The 17,013-nt window shown below is 41.7% G+C and overlaps 1 protein-coding gene across 10 annotated transcripts in view; it reads left to right on the top strand.

The window, feature by feature from the left end:
• PALM2AKAP2 (PALM2 and AKAP2 fusion) overlaps positions 1-17,013 on the top strand; it is a 228,592-nt gene that overhangs the window by 186,287 nt on the left and 25,292 nt on the right. Inside the window, exon 1 of one of the 10 annotated variants that reach the window (XM_081176177.1) lies at positions 6,478-6,745. The exons of the other annotated variants lie outside the window; for them this stretch is intronic. The gene's annotated coding sequence lies outside the window, so the exon portion shown is untranslated. Of the gene's footprint in view, positions 1-6,477; positions 6,746-17,013 lie in introns of those variants that run through there. 10 annotated transcript variants of the gene reach the window in all.

The raw sequence follows: 17,013 nt of genomic DNA, 5'->3' as shown, positions 1-17,013 counted from the left end.
GCAGGGAGGAAGGAACCATGATGGGATGCAAGAATTGGAGAGGCTTTTGGGGAATATCAAGAACCACATAAAATGAAGCTGGGACTACTTGTGGTTGCAGATCTGTGATGTAAATAAAAGGATGACTTCTGTCTCTGTAATCTGATTTTTTTGGTTGCATTCATTCTTTATGGTGATCTCTGCCGTGTAACTAAACAATGCATTAGTCAATCTTAACACATTCAAATACTTGGAAAAGAATTGCACTGGAAGCGTCAATGAGTGCAAAAAGGAACTTGGATGCTATCTTTAAGTTTCTATTCGAAGAAGCTCTCTGGGGAACTTCTGCTGCTGACTGAAAACGTGATGTCACGTGCTTAAATGTTTTCTTATCTTGCAAAACAGTTTACTTTGCTAGATATTTAGTTTCTCTTCAGGCTAGATGAGTGCCAAGACCCATGAGTGGTACTATGTGGAGGACTAAACCTCTAACGAAGTAGGCTTAAGGAAAGGAAAGTAAAATTGTGTTGTGAATCAGGGTGGGTTGGACCGCTCCTTTTTCTGTAAATGGGTTTCCTCAAAGCAAAACAAAATTACATTGGCTTGCCACCAGACAGGACAAACCTCCTGCCATACCCATGTCCATTCAGCCATATGGGGGAGTTTTTTAGTCCTTTCCCCCAGGTCCTTGCCTTCCAAAACCAGCTCTAAAATAAATAAACAATGAGAGGAGCTTTGGACTTAAGTTCCCAGCCCAAAACCATCACCCAAACTTGTGAAGTGTCTTTAGGACACAAAATGTAGGCTAGCCATGCCATTTTAGCACATGGGAGGGGGAACTGATGAGAAGTTCCAGATATTTGCCATTTAAAATTGCTATAGCCAGATGTCTAAATATAAATTATATTGGGAGGGGTTAACAGTAGAAGTTTAATAGAAGGCAACAATTAGGCTTGTAAATAAAATTATTAAAGCCAATCTAACTTAGCTGGCCACATTCCTTGCAGGGACAAATTTCCGAGAGGAACCATCTTGGGACTATTGATCACATGCTTCCCAAGAATGCAAAAGCTTGAGGGTAAAACTTCACATATTTATGGGAATCTGAAGCCCATAGGAGCCAGTCTTCTTCCAAAAACTGATTGGCGTTTGACCCGATGGCAAAATGAGACCCATGTCTGATGGTAGTTGTCTATTTGGCCAATCCAAAAATTACTATGAGCCTAGTTGCACTTTCCTAGTGACTCTAAACTTACACTAAAGAAGGCTTGGCAGGGTCAGCTCTGTCAAGCCACTGGGTGGGTGGGGATTCAAAGGCACAGGACAGAATATGCTTATTCATACTTCTTGACTGTATCAGAATATAGGGGCTTCTCACAAGTTTGGTTCTCTGGAATGGTGCAAGTTTCACACCAACATTCTATGCAGCAGTAAATATCCATAAAATGCTTGCTGATTTCCTAGACATGTAGAACTAAAAACAACTACATATCCCCACCCCACCCGTAAAACCAGAAATATTTTTTTCCCCTTGAATGTACTGTTGACCTGGGAAGAAGAAATTCCTGTTAGAGTGAATGTAGCATGCTGCTATCTTATTGCATAATCAGAATATTAGTTTGCACTGATAAAATAAACACATGAGACGTATGGGACGGGAAACGTTTGTTTTAGTTGAATGGATCACTTTAATAGCATATTGTTTTACAATGCTTCTTGTGGCTCTTTGTACTTTCAGTTAAGACAAGCAAACAAAAGCTAGAGCTTGCCAAAATATAACTCACATTATAAGAAAATTTCTGCTTGGCAGTTATTTGCCTTTTCTTCTTCTTCATTGTACAAGTGTGTTGGTGAAAGGTGCTCTTCATAGCCTGAGCAAAAAATGTAATAGTCCTGTTTATGCTACAAATGAAATTATATGTTACAATAGAAAGAAGTAGGTTTGAAAGCTGGAGTCGAAGATGTGCTTGCATTGTAGATGGTGATGGAAAATCCAGTGTGAAAGGTTCTTTTCTTGTATTTCCAGTGGAGATAACTGACTCTAAAGATGTGCTGCTATGTTTTTGTATTTTTAGGATTTTAACATTTCTTATTGCACTATATTTGCACCACATTTTCATTTCTCAGTTTCATCATTATCGATACGGTATTTATTATTTTGTAAAACGCTTAAGGTACTAGGTAAAGGTAAAGGGACCCCTGACCATTAGGTCCAGTCGTGGCCGACTCTGGGGTTGCGGCGCTCATCTCGCTTTATTGGCGTACATGTGGCTAACATGACTAAGCCGCTTCTGACAAACCAGAGCAGCGCACGGAAACGCCGTTTACCTTCCCGCCAGAATGTTACCTATTTATCTACTTGTACTTTGACGTGCTTTCAAACTGCTAGGTTGGCAGGAGCAGGGACCGAGCAACGGGAGCTCACCCCGTCACAGGGATTCGAACCGCCGACCTTCTGATCAGCAAGTCCTAGGCTCTGTGGTTTAACCCACAGTGCCACCCGCGTCCCTCCTTTAAGGTACTAATTGATATATAAATGTATATTTTAAGGCACATCTTGCGTTCAGAATGAATAAAAGCTGCAAGATGTCAGTAGCAGCAAAAAAAAAAAAAACAGTTTGGGAACCACTTCTTTAACAACTTGGGACTGGTTCAACAATATTGACTGGTATTCAATTCCGCTTAAGTTTTACACAGAAGGAGACCTACTGAAATTAAATGACCCGAGTTAGTCATGTTCATTAATTTCAGTGGGTCTACTGTGAATAAAACTCGATTGAATACTACCCAATAATAATATTATTTCCCTCTAAGTAGCAGGACAGAGATTTCCTAGTGGAAATTAACCTGGGTGCTCTGCTGTCCTGTCTTGCCCTGTCTATCCTATAGTTACTGTAGCAGTTATAAGGTTTATATAACTGAAGCATTATCCCTGATATCCTAGTTTTCTATGTGCAGGGAGGTTTCCCCCTCAGCCCATAGCCAAGTATTCAACCTTGCACCTGAAGTAGGTCATTTCAGGAGAGCCTTTAGCATTCAGTCCTGCTGAGTGTTCAAACTAACACACAATTTTAGAATGTAGAAGAGAAGGCAAGTGATGACCAGAAGACCAATAAATGCTTGCTCACACAGAAACAAGTCCCATTGAATTATGTGCGGGTTATGCCTAAGTAACTGTGCATAGAATCTCAGCCTAAACATTCTATAGCTCAGAATAACAAGCAACACTGATTGATACCTGATTATAAAATGAAACATTTTTTAAAAAATCTAAAAATCACTCTTGGTTAATGCGTGATATGTCTCCATCTTGCTTTTTCAGTCCTGAGATTAGATTTGATGTCCATGTTAAGAGAAAGACCATATAGGATGCTGCAAAATGTGTCTATTTATAGGGAAATCCTATTATTCAGTTAATGGTTCCAGTGGTGTTTTTGCACAATGTATGCCACATTTCATTCTGAAGACGCTAGCTCTCCATACATGTGCTTTTTTACTTGTGTGAATGCCATTTCAGATTCAGTGCAAATAGACTGATTTGGAGGAAAGAATATACTGGGACAATCTCTCTTTCTCCCCTCCCCACCCCTCAAAAATAATGTAGCATCTACAGCTATTCTCTAGAGGCTTGTGTTCTCCAGTCTACCCCATAATTGCATTAGCATGTAAATGTCTTGATGGCCTGGTTTCCTGTGCCATTAAACTGACTTCAGGCACCTTAGGATGCTTGCAATCGAGGGCAGTTCCTTTTCGGAAAACGCCATTGCATTGGATTGTTTTGCCTGCCACCCCAGACCGAGGTGAGGAGTTAAAACTTTGTGCATTTCTTATGCCTGAAAATGAGCAACAAATAATGGGCACTGAAAATAAAAGGGAATGTTTTTTGTTCTCTTCTGAACTTGTATTTATAGCCCAGGGATTTCACATAATTGGTTTTGCTAGATATAAATTATTGGAACACACTGCATTGTGTGAACTACACTTTCCTTAGGAACAATGAATGCTTCAGTTTCCCTCGCTATGCTGAATTGTATAGCCTTTATTTTCAAGCAACGGTATATGCACACTGTTTTGCTCATCTAGCCGACACTCGCTACAGATTTAAATTGGTTTTGCATTCGTTCCCTCTCCTCTGGGAATCCTGGGAACTGTAGTAAAGTTGGAGGGGCAGAGAGAAGATACAACACCCAACACAACTTAAACTAGTACAGTGGTACCTCGGGTTACAGATGCTTCAGGTTACAGATGCTTCAGGTTACAGAAGCTTCAGGTTACAGACTCTGCTAACCCAGAAATAGTACCTTGGGTTTAGAACTCTGCTTCAGGATGAGAACAGAATTCACGCAGCAGTGGCGCGGCAGCAACAGGAGGTCCCATTAGCTAAAGTGGTGCTTCAGCTTAAGAACAGTTTCAGGTTAAAAATGGACCTCCAGAACAAATTAAGTTCTTAACCCGAGGTACCACTGTATGTAGATGTGCCTTCATACTATGATTTGTATACACCTGTTTTATTGGGTTTTTAATATTCTGTTTGGAGCCACCCAGATTGGCTGGGGAAACCCAGCCAGATGGACAGGGTATAAATAATAAATTATTGTTTTATATCATACGAAGTTAGGTGCCCTGATAACCATAAACTGAGAAGGGTTCAGATGTATAAGTTGGGGCTTTCACCTTTTAAAAACACATAAAAGCTGTGATCTCATCTTATCTCAGTAACATGGCCCAGTAGGAGGAAGCAGCATTCTTATTATTTTGCCAATCTCCACTCTGCACAGTTGCTCTGAATTTTGAACAGCAATTACAATTTTGTATGTGGATCTCCATCATGATACAAAGTTGCATGAGGAGTTACATTTAAGTGGCAATCCTAAACATGCTTACTGGGAGTAAGCTGTATTTGAACAGGGTTTCAAATATTATTATTAATGTAAATATTATTAAGACTTATATACCGTCCTTCATCAAAATATCTCAGGGCAGTTCACAAGACAAAAAACTAGATAAAAGCACAAATACTGTTGTACCTTGGAAGTCGAATGGAATCCATTCCGGAAGTCAGTTCGACTTCCAAAACGTTCAAAAACCAAAGCACGGCGGAAGCTCCAGTAGCCAATGGGAATCCCCGTCGGACGTTCGGCTTCCAAAAATAGTTCGTAAACCGAAACAGTCACTTCTGGGTTTGGGACGTTTGGGAACTATGCTCTTTGACTTCCAAGGAAGTTAAAACAGAAGCAACAAAACAATGCCATCCCAAGCACATTTCAAAGGCTGTAGAATATTAATCAGCTCAAGGCCTGGTTCAAGAGGAACATTTTTGCCTGGCACCTAAAAATATATAATGATGGTGCCAGGTGGAACTCCCTGGGGAGAGCATACCGCAAATGAGGAGCCAATACAGAAAAGGCCTGTTCTTGTGTTGCCGCCCTCTGGGCCTCTCATGGAAAAGGCACATGAAGAAAGGCCTCAGATGATGAACACAGAGTCCAGGTTGTAAGAAAGCATCCCTCTGTGTTTCAGAATAATGACATTAACATTTCTTTGCTTCATATACTGCCACCACTTCTGGGCTATTTTTTAATATTTTTTTTGCATTCGGCCTACATTGTTCCTTTCCTTTTTACATCTTTCAGTACTGTATACTTTTAGGATCCTCATACAGTCTTGCGAATCAGGGCTGCAACAGGATAACTCTGCAGTTGCACCCCCATGTCACTTTCTAAATTTAACATAACAAAATGATGTGATTTTTGTGGCTGCAGTCCATTTATACATGGTAACATCATGCTTTCTGACAAAAAAATAGAGAGACTTGGGCTTTCAGTGGCACCACAAATTCTGATTGTGGGGCTAAGCAGGTTGGTTGGTTGATTGATGGATTGATTTCTAGACCGTTTAACACACAGCCTTCCAAACTGTGTGTCACGACACGTTAGTGTGTTGGCTGCAGTGTGTAGGTGTGTCGCGCTCCTCCAGGGGCTGGAAGGCAGTCGGTTTAACCTCTGGTTTGCTAGCAAAACTTAATTACTGTGTCATGACACGATGCATGTCTAAAAAGTGTGTCACCGACATGAAAAGTTTAGAAGGCTCTGGTTTAACATATTAAAAGTATTTCTAAGTTGTGTCAGTGTAGAATGTATTTGTATTCATTAGTGGACATAGTTGCTTTGTTTTATAACATTATAATGTTTCACAAAGGTGGCAAAACCAGTGTGAAATACAATCTCCTGTAACTACAATTCCCGTCAGCCTCAGCATGGCCAATGATCAGGGATTATGGGAGTTGTAGTCCAACATCTGGAAAATGCCATGCTGGCTGCTCTTGCTGGACAGTTTGCATCACTTACCATCCTGAAAACTGAAGCTGATACTTTCAAATCTTGAAATATTATGGTTTGGGTTTTATTTCAATTGTGTTTGGTTACAAATGGAGCTGAAACGACTGCCTTTGTGGGAAGTGGAAAGTGATGTCAGTGGCAGAGCGAGCCTTGCTAGAAGTTCCTATTTTGCTATACTGCAGAGACTCAGCCTGACATTTACTTTCTAACATTTCTTTGTATGAATGGATTGAAAGGGGGGAGCTTGTGCGTGCTCTCTCCCCCTCTCTTTTCCTTTCTATAAACCAGCCCTCAGCCTTCTGACATCACAGTCCCATAAGGAGGCAGAGAAGGAATTTGATTTCAATGAGCTAAAAAAAGGAGTCTTTGTAGGGGGTGGGGGTGGGAGAGGCACGCGTCTGCTTCAAAGATCCTAGGCATCAAATGAGGTAAGCTCCTGTTTCTTATTCTTTCCTAACTCTATACAGCACAGGTTGTCCTGTCGTTAAGTGTTTTGTTCCAAAGAGTGCATTTTGTCATAAAGGTTGCAGGCAGCGTAGTTGAGGTTTAAAAGAATATGTGGCTCCCGTCTGCTGCAAACTATGCGGTAACGGTTGCAAATGTTATGTTTCCTTTTCCTGCCTTAATAACTTAAGACACTTCTTGCTTGTCCCAACCAAAATTAATCAGTTCGATGAAGTTAGCAGGAGTGGAGGAAATACTCTGCGCCTTTGCAGCATGCAGTTTTCAGAAGTAGCCTGTAATATTTTAGGAGAAATAGGTCTCTAAATGATTGCAGACCCGTTTCTGAGCTACTCGGAACAGCCTCCTTCTGCTGCTGCTGCAGTGCAGTGTAATGTACTTGGGGTTATCAGCGGGATCATGCAGCTTTCTCCTCCTTTTCAAAGGGCTATTTTAAAACACAGCTTATACTTTTCTGCTACATGAGACCTTCTTGAGTACAGCAAATGGACACTGGAGAAACACAATAGGGGTAGCTAGCCTCTTGGGTTTGTACAGCACTTGTGAGGTCTGTCTCTCCTTTGACTTCTCTCTCGCTCTCTCCCATTCTAATAATGCACCCATTGATATAGAGAGTGTGTTTAATTGTGTCTGAAAAAGCAAGCATAGAATGGTGCCTTTATATCACCATTCTCCAAGCTGCCTCACACTGCTTCACTATTTCTTTTCGTTTACTTAATTTAGTAGTCAAAACACTTTTTAGGATTGTTATCCCAAGTTCTACTTGTTACCGCTTAACTTGTTCACTGATGATTTATCAGTTTTCTGGAAAAATTGTTTATCTCTCCTCTTTACTCCCCCCCCCATTGTTTTTAGTTCTCCCCTCCTCACTTTCTTTAAATAGCATCTGTCTTGAGTTGTTTCTTGTTGTATAATATTCTGGAAACTAGAGTTACCGTCTACAGTTTAAAAAAGTGTGCATCTGTCTTAACACAATTGCCTTCAGAAGATTAGACCATTTATTTTCATATAACCATTTTGGCGTGATAATATATACTTCAAACAATTTCTCATTCTGCTGGTTTGGTGTGGGGGCATCTTGCTTTCAACTTACACTCATCCCTCCAAATTTTCATACATTACCCTACCAGACTTTTAGGAGGTTCTTGTTCTGAATAGTTACTTTGCAACACGCTTGTTGAGTTTGTGCCTTCCTTTCATCATCCACCTTTTCTGCCTAATGCAACATTGATGAAAATGTGTTAATCAAATAAGTACCTTAACATAAGCCAGATGTGCTGCTTCTGACTTCATTGGTGGCTTTTCATCAGGAAATGGAGAATCGGTGGCTGCCGGGAGGGAGCAGCAGGAGGAGTGGGTTGGAGAAGGGAATGTCTTATTCATTAGGATTCCTTCGGTTCCTTTTGTCCATACAAGGAGGAGGAGGAGAGCAGTTTCTAAATCAGGCTTCCAGTGAAGTGAGCTGGCCTGGGGAATGGTTAGGCGAATGGTTAAGAAAACATAGGGAAATTACTGAGCTTATACTTCTAGTTAGTCGTCACGTGGTAGGTCATATGTTATAGCCCAGATACACCAATGGCATGTAAAGAATTTGACGGCATCCTGTTATACTTCCTTCTTGAAAGCAGTGTTGTAAGTCATTCTTTATTAACCTTTCCACACCCCAAAAGAAATAGCTGGTTTTGTGCTTCAGATATGAGTTTTTCACTAACAGCCGCTACCCCTCAAAAATGACAAAATGCTTTGGAAACCACCGTGAGATCCCAAAGGACTTCGTGACACAGGATGTGGTCTGCTTTTCTCTCTCTCTTTTTACCCTTTCAAGAAAGAAATGATAGCACACACAAGCTCTTTAGCATGCCCAAAGTAGCTGTTTAGGCCAATTTGCTGAGTTCAGCGTCCAGCAGATATACTTTGCTTGTTTTGCCAAGACTCTGGACTCATCTACACTTCCATTTGTCCCATGATTTCTTCAGTTTGTCTTGTGATTTTATAGGCGTGGGTCTGAACATGTGAAGATTCCTGGGCGCCAGGATAGCACCTGAGATCTCCACCATCTGGAGGTGCATGCCTGGGGATCATTGGATCTGGACTGTTTTCACACACTAGCAACACATCCTGTTGAATTCTATCACTTATGTTTTGTCTGCACAATCAGAATGAATTTCTGGAACCAAATTGCTTTTTCTGTGCAGCCTGAGCAGTGAACAACGTTATAATCAATTATTGTAGTTTGTCTGCTCACAGTTGTAAAGAGTATTCTTACATTATGAATGGTCTACGTCACCAATTAAAAAATAGAGGTTGGAATAGGCCAATATATAATGTGGACTGTCCCTGGATCAAGTGACTTTTCTTTTTTAAGTTTTCAAAGCTCTTAACCTAGCTCAAGGTTGTCATCCGAGCTAGCCAGATGTTTAACTGAGAATCAATCACAGTCAATCCATCATTTTAAAAGTAAGACTTTAGAGCTGTCTTCCCCAAAATGGCAACTAGACATTCTGTTTTGGCGACTGCAGCCTTGGTTTAAGGAGCCATTTGGCCCCTAGCTTACATATCTGAGTTTCTAACCCTGGGCCTGATAGGTTTTCCTTTTGTCTCACCAACTTTCCCTTGGGGAAACCCACTGTATACCTCTGAATCAGAACAAACTGCCATCTGAAGAAAACCTGATTGGCATTTGTTACAATTCAACAGTAAATAACAGGTTTTCCCAGGGAAAGTGACAGGGCGAACGAAAAACCTCTCGGACTATTTTTCCCATGCTGGGACTCCCAATACCAGAAGTGACTGAAGACAAAGGGGCTTGGGAAGAGATGCTGAATGGAGTCAAGTCATGAGAGGGGAAGAGTTTAGCTTCCTTCACCCATGTACCCATTTTGCTTTGAAGGCTGGATGCCCTTCATCCTATTACTTCCTGGCTGGGTCCATTCTGGAAAGCGCAACAGTTTGGCCTTAAGGTCCCAAATGTCCAAGCAGCGGATTTTTTCTTCCATCCTGATCACTGGAGGTTCCTTCCAAAAAGGTGGCCCTATTGAAACAGTTGGATGCAGTCGCAAGACCCAGGTTACACAGGTTCCTGCATGACAAGAGGTTGCAAGTAATTCAAAGTTGTTGGCTGTTTTGCTTTTTGATCCCTGTACTACCTCTGTTCTGATTTCCATACATGCTCTGCTTCTCAGACACTTAACATTTTGTGGAATAGGAATTCCAAGAAGTGGGGGGTGGGGGGAATGTGCTAATAGATTTCAAAAGCCACAAATAGTTGCAGTTTTACTACAGTACATTGCATAAATGTCACTGCTACATAGCAGCTGGAATCAAAAGGCAAAACAAGGCATGTGAGTGTGGAATATGCTACACTTACTAAAAATAACTCCTACGGAGTTTTAATTCTGATTACTTCAAGATGGCATCAGCAGAACTTTTGAGCACTGAAGCTATATGCTAATGTGGTGAAACTAGTCTGTTTGCATGATCTGTTCAGAGGGGAAGGTGGATTTCCATTTCAGGAATGGGCTCCCGTAAGGACAAAAAAATGTCTGATTAATTTTTTGTTTGTCTTACTATCACTGGCATCACTTTTTAACTGATGGAAAGGAAGTGTGAACTCTCAAAAGGGACTTTCGCCCCCATTGACCTAATTAGTAATTACAAGCATGTTCAAGCATGGGTTTCTGATACATTATTCAAGCCTCATCCTGTGTATTCTCAAAAGTTTATATTATCCCTCCTTCTTATTCCTATGGCAAGAGCACCCATGCTCTAGAAAGGCTGCTACCTTTCTAGATACTCATGGTCCAACTCTAGAGTCTATGTGACAGTGTGAAAGAGAAACCCTAACTGTTGAATGAGTGTCTCCACTCCCATCGTTCTGCTCAGACACTGAGATCCAGCTCTGAGGGCCTTCTGGCAGTTTCCTCACTGCGAGAAGTGAGGTTACAGAGAACCAGGCAGAGGGCCTTCTCGGTAGTGGCGCCTGCCCTGTGGAATGCCCTCCCATCATATGTCAGGGAAATAAACAACTACCAGACTTTTAGAAGACATCTGAAAGCAGCCGTTTTTAATGTTTGATGTTTTATCGTGTTTTTAATATTTGCAAGTAGATAAATAGGTACCGCTCTGGAGGGAAGGTAAAGGGCGTTTCCGTGCACTGCTCTGGTTTCGCCAGAAGTGGCTTAGTCATGCTAGCTACATGACCCGAGAAACTGTCTGCAGAAAAACTTCAGCTCCCTCGGCCAGTAAAGCGAGATGAGCGCCGCAACCCCAGAGTCGTTCACGACTGGACTTAACTGTCAGGGGTCCTCTACCTATATATATATATAGCAGAAGCTGCTTTAATGGTGCTATAGCTGAGTTCTGATTTACTATGCAGAAGTAATTCTCATTTATTTTACTGGGTTCTAATAGCTAATATTAGGACCTATTTTTCTCACTTTACCTGGGTATTTATTTTGACCCAATAATATGTCATATTTATATGGGGCATGGTCAAGTCAGACTTAAATCTTTCCCATAGAAATCTATGAGACATCACAATGGCTAAGCATGCACTAAACACCCCCATTGAAATAAATGACATAGAAAACTCTGGTTGCTTCATGTTTGCTTTTTTAAAAACCAGTGTTTTATTTATTCATTCAACCTCTGTATCTGCTGTTATGTTGGTTAGAGGCTTATGTTGGTTAGAGGCTTCTGGGCAACTATTTTCATTAGCCTCTTGTACATCTGGATTTGTAAACATATGTTTTAATTAAAAGGATGGTCACAATGGCATGACCTTCAGGAACTGTGTAATGCCATAATTGCATGTCCTGATTTTAGGGTCTAAAATTTAGGTAGTCAGATGTGTGTGAGAAAATTATGTAATGGGAATATTATCAGTATGAGGTTTCTTCTCTAATTATTTCACTAACTAGTAGTCAAACCCTTTTTCCTTTTTGCTTTGTGTGCTAAACACAGAAGAAGTTGTGAAATGACTGCAAAGCATCATATTTTAGTAAGGCAACAAGAGCAATCAGGGAAATGGAACAAGCTTGCAAAGCAACATCTGTTTTATTTTAATAGTTCATATTGCACCAAGACTTCGGTAACAGGGCAGATGACCTTTTATCTGTGAACAGAGTAGCCTTGTCTTCCCATTGGTAGGATGAAACCACGTATTACATGGTTGTTTTTCTTAGAAAAATATATTTCAGAAAGAGGCAATTTTGAGCGGAATGGTGGTCTGGGGAGGTTCCTCCTCTCCCCCTCCCTTCCTCTCTCTCTCTCTCTCTCTCTCTCTCTCTCTCTCTCACACACACACACACACACACTCACACACACACACACCGTGTATGTGACTTGTAATTCTGTCAATGTAATTATTGAGTGTAGTGACACCGACAGAGAAGAACGGTATTTGGCAGTGGTAGGCGACTTGATACCCTCCAGTTGTTCTGGATTATAATTCTCATCCTCCCTCTTCATTGGCCATACTCGCTGTGGCTCACTGCTGGAGATGAGAACATCTAGAGGTTGCTTATGGGGAAAAAGACATAACATTCCAGATCATCCCCATGGATAAGAGATTGGGAGTGGGGTGCAAGCTCCCTCTCTCTCCCTCCCTCCTCCCCTTTCTGGTGTAAATTCTCTTTCTGCTTCTTTCATCACCTTCACTATGATTTATCGTTATGTGTGCATGTGCTTATTCTGAGCAGAGTTCTTTCTCAGCCAGAACTTGAAGCCAGGGTTTTAAAACAGGGTTAGGACCGAACCATGGTTAAATGTACCTAACATCTGCTTCAGCTGCTTCTCCTGTTATAAGGAGTGCTTCCACAAGTCCTTTGCCACTGCCTACACATGCTGTGTCTTGTCTATGTCCATGCTACGTATGAACCACCAGTTGGATTCCACTTGTCCATAGAAGTCCATGGGAGTGGCCGCCGAGACCTTATAACTCCGGTCCTGAAAGACCTTCATTGGCTCCCAGTACATTTCCGAGCACAATTCAAAGTGTTCGTGCTGACCTTTAAAGCCCTAAACGGCCTCAGTCCAGTATACCTGAAGGAGCGTCTCCACCCCCATCATCCAGCCCAGACACTGAGGTCCAGTGCCGAGGGCCTTCTGGTGGTTCCCTTGCTGCGAGAAGTGAGGTTACAGGGAACCAGGCAGAGGGCCTTCTTGGTAGTGGCGCCTGCCTTGTGGAACACCCTCCCATCAGATGTCAAGGCAATAAGCAATTATTTTACTTTTAAAAGACAACTGAAGGCAGCCCTGTTTAGGGAAGTTTTAAATGTCTGATGCTGTATTGTTTTTAATATTCAGTTGGAAGCCACCCAGAGTGGCTGGGGAAACCCAGCCTGATGGGCGGGGTATAAATAATAAATTATTATTATTATTATATTATATAGGTCTCTTGCAGGCAGAGTCCATTGATATGTCTATATAAGCAAACCCCGAAGCCCTTCATGAAAATCATCCAGTGTTTTTTTGTGGGGAGGAAAGGAACTTTGAGCTGCATCTCATCTAGTGTCCTTAGGTAGTGATATTACTGGCCAAACAGTAGGCAGCAGAGGGAATAGCATTCATCACTTCTTTTGCTCAGAGAAGTAATGGGTTACAGCCCAGTGCACATTTGCCTTTGCTTCAGTGTGTTCAAGCGCTAAGGAAGCATATATTTTTTTCCAGCTTGCAGTGTGCCTGTTCTTGATCACTGTTCTAAACTGATGAGAGTTTTAGTTCTATATAAACAATGGTCTGATAGCTTTATTGGCCAGAGGCTAAGGTGATGTTTGATGCGTCACTGGGAGCTCTGCGAACATGTCAAAACTGTGAATGTTTATACGGAAGCAGGTTTGTCTGTAATGCAACATGTCCAGGAAAGGAGACAGGGAAATAACCCCTCATGGTCCTTTGTAGTCGTAGTACAGTGGTGCCCCACAAGACGAATGCCTCGCAAGACGAAAAACCCGCTAGACGAAAGGGTTTTCCGTTTTTCGATGCGCTTCGCAAGACGAATTTCCCTATGGGCTTGCTTCGCAAAACGAAAAAGTCTTGCGAGTCTTGCGATTTTTTTCGCTCCCCCCCCCCTTTCCTAAGCCGCTAATAGCCTTTTAGCCGCTAAGCCGCTAAGCCTTTAATAGCCGCTAAACCGCTAATAGCGCTAATCCGCTAAGCCGCTAATAGGGTTGCTTCGCAAGACGAAAAAACCGCTAGACAAAGAGACTCGCGGAACGGATTATTTTCGTCTTGCGAGGCACCACTGTATCTGTAGAAGCGTCAGAACTCTCAGATCTTGCAAGACTATATATTCATTATTATAGAAATCACAGAACACTAGAGTTGGAAAGGACCACAAAGTTAATCTCTTTTCAACCTCTCTTTCACTCAAAGTGGGGCTCAAACCCACAACCCTGAGATTAAGAGTCTCGTGCTCTACCAGCTGAGCTATATGAGCAGCGTTCAAACTGATAAAAATGGCTCTGTTGCAATAAGCGGTGGCAGGGGAACCTCCCTTAAAAGCTCCCATTTGCACTAAATGCAGCTTTTTTCTTATGTTCATTGCAGAGGGGGGATTTTTGTCAGGAACATGCCTAGGAAGGTTAAAGCCCCCCTCTTCTAACACCGTTGTCCTAACGAGAATCTTCCCTCAACACTACAAATAAAATTAAATCCCAGACATGGTTGCTAAACATGAAATAAAAGTAATGTCCTTTTTAACTGTTAGTTTGCTAACTCGCTAGATCATAGCCATATTTGGCATCCAGTATCTAAACTGGGGGAAAACCAAAGAATGTGACAACTGCAAATTTAATATTTTAAATCCAAACACAAATTCTGCAATTGCAGGGGGTTTTTCCTTGATTTGTTTTGGTTCTAATTTCAAGCCGCATTTTTAGTTTCGTTATTTTGCTTGTAATAAAACTTTTCAAAAGAGCAATGTTTAATTTATGTCCTGATTTCTGCAAGTTACTGCACACTTTCAACATATAGGTCTTTCATTCATTGCCTTAAAAAAAAACACCAACCACCCCTTCCTTTCTATTTAGTAGGGGCATAAGAAATCAAGGAGAGAGAGAGTGTTTTTCAGACCTTGTGCCATATTTATTAATAGCTACAGAAGTCGCAGTTCATAATAAAGAAGCTATTGTGAATCAGCAGTGTGGTTCACAGTCCTAACTTGTCATTTTAATTTTGAAACCTTTTAATTCCTTAGCCATGCCAAATTCCCTCAGGATGTAAATAGACCTGTAGTGGGTTCTAAACCTTTACACTAAAACATTAATTCTTTTTCAGCATGTGCTATTTTTCAGTTATATTTGAGTGTTTATCCTGATCTCATATTTCTTCCCCGAACATCAAAATGCAGCATTTTCAATACCAGTCTTTCAAATAGGTAAACAGATGTTACCAGCCCATTTAAAAGTTTCATTAAACCAACTGCCTACCTATACTAAATTTAATCATTTGTAGCCTTAAAGAAGGAGAGAAGTGAATGAATAGAATTTTCCTGCTTGGTCACCTGGAGACTTTGTTTTTCACCACAGGTGACCAGATAGGTGCGTGATTGCAATGCATTCTATCTAATTGTGCCCTTATGTGAAAGGAAAAAGTCTTTCCATAAACAGAAAAGCTTTTGATTTAACTGAAAGGGGAAGTGATATTTGCTGACTTCCTCTGCAGACTTCTGCACCACCTTCCACAATCCCATGAAATTGGTTTTCAGGGTCTGGAGGAGGGTACAAGGGGAAGGTGAATGTGAAAATTACCTCTCTCTTGCACAATGCCCTTCCATTCACAGAAAGGGACAATTGGATCCCACCCGTTATCCAGTATTCTGGAAGAATCTCCTTGTTTGTGAAGTGTAAATTAAGGTTCTAGCTCTGAGGAATCTTCTAAATCAAGGTTTCCCAAACTAGGGTCTCCAGCTGGTTTTGGACTACAACTCCCATCATCCTTGACCACTGATCCACTTGCCCAGAGGAGCTTTGGGCTTACCTTCCTTGAACAGCAGCCCAGCAAGCCATATTTGAAATTTGCATGAATGCTCAAAAGTGATTGTGATTGAGTTTGAGGTGGGAGGGAGAGAGAAAGATAGAAGTCTGTTGCTTAAAGAAAGTGTTCAAGAATTTGGGTGTGCCTAAAGTGGTACTGTGGGTTTTGGCCTATTGTATTTATCCAAGCTATGATGCAAAAGTTCAGAAACCCAAGTTGTAATTTCTCAAAGTGACAATACCCGAAAGACTGCCCCATAGCCCTGTAAGATCACACATATCATCTGGTGAAATTCTCTTTGTGGCACTGCACCCTACAGAATAGGGACGTGGGTGGCGCTGTGGTCTAAACCACAGAGCCTAGGGCTTGCCGATCGGAAGGTCGGCAGTTCGAATCCCCACTACAGGGTGAGCTCCCTTTGCTCAGTCCCTGCTCCTGCCCACCTAGCAGTTCAAAAACACGTCAAGTGCAAGTAGATAAATATGTACTGCTCCAGCAGGAAGGTAAATGGAATTTCCATGTGCTGCTCTGGTTCACCAGAAGTGGCTTAGTCATTCTGGCCACATGACCCGGAAGCTGTCTGCGGACAAACACTGGCTCCCTCGGCCTATAGAGCGAGATGAGCATGCAACCTTAGAGTTGTCCACGACTGGACTTAACAGTCATGCATACCTTTACCTTTACCCTACAGAATATTAAATCAAACCCTTCAAGCGTCCCTATTTTCTAGGGACGTTCCTGGATTTACAGAAGCTGTCCTGGTTTCTGATTAGATCCCGGAATGTCCCACTTTCCCTTATGACATCCATATTTTCATTGGAAAAACGTTGGCGGGTTTGGAGTTATGTGACCCCTCACCCAAGGGGAAAGGTTACTATGCAACCTTTAGAATTCATCTGAAGGCAGCCTTGTATAGGGAAGTTTTTTTAAAAATGTTTAATGTTTTATTATGTTTTTATAAATGTTAGAAGCCACCCAGAGTGACTGGGGCAACCCAGTCTGATGGATGGGGTGGTCTTCTTCTTCTTCTTCTTGAATGGGACGTTCCTATTTTTATTGGAGAAATGTTGGAGGGTCCCGTAGTTTTCCATGCATAAGATGAGGGGGTTTTTTACTCTAAAAGATTGTTAAAAATGGGGGGGGGTGTTCCGTCTTATACATGGATAGTGCAGAGTTGGGACAGGTGATTGCTTGCAGCCCTGAGCAAGAGTTTTTCTGTGGTGATCTGGGTGAATGGTGTATGCAGCCAGGGCTCCTT

The sequence above is a fragment of the Podarcis bocagei genome (genome assembly GCF_964188305.1).
Source record: "Podarcis bocagei genome assembly, chromosome: 17".
NCBI lineage: Eukaryota > Metazoa > Chordata > Lepidosauria > Squamata > Lacertidae > Podarcis > Podarcis bocagei.
Note: the sequence above shows the minus strand (reverse complement) of the source record. Positions and strands in the feature narration are given on the sequence as shown.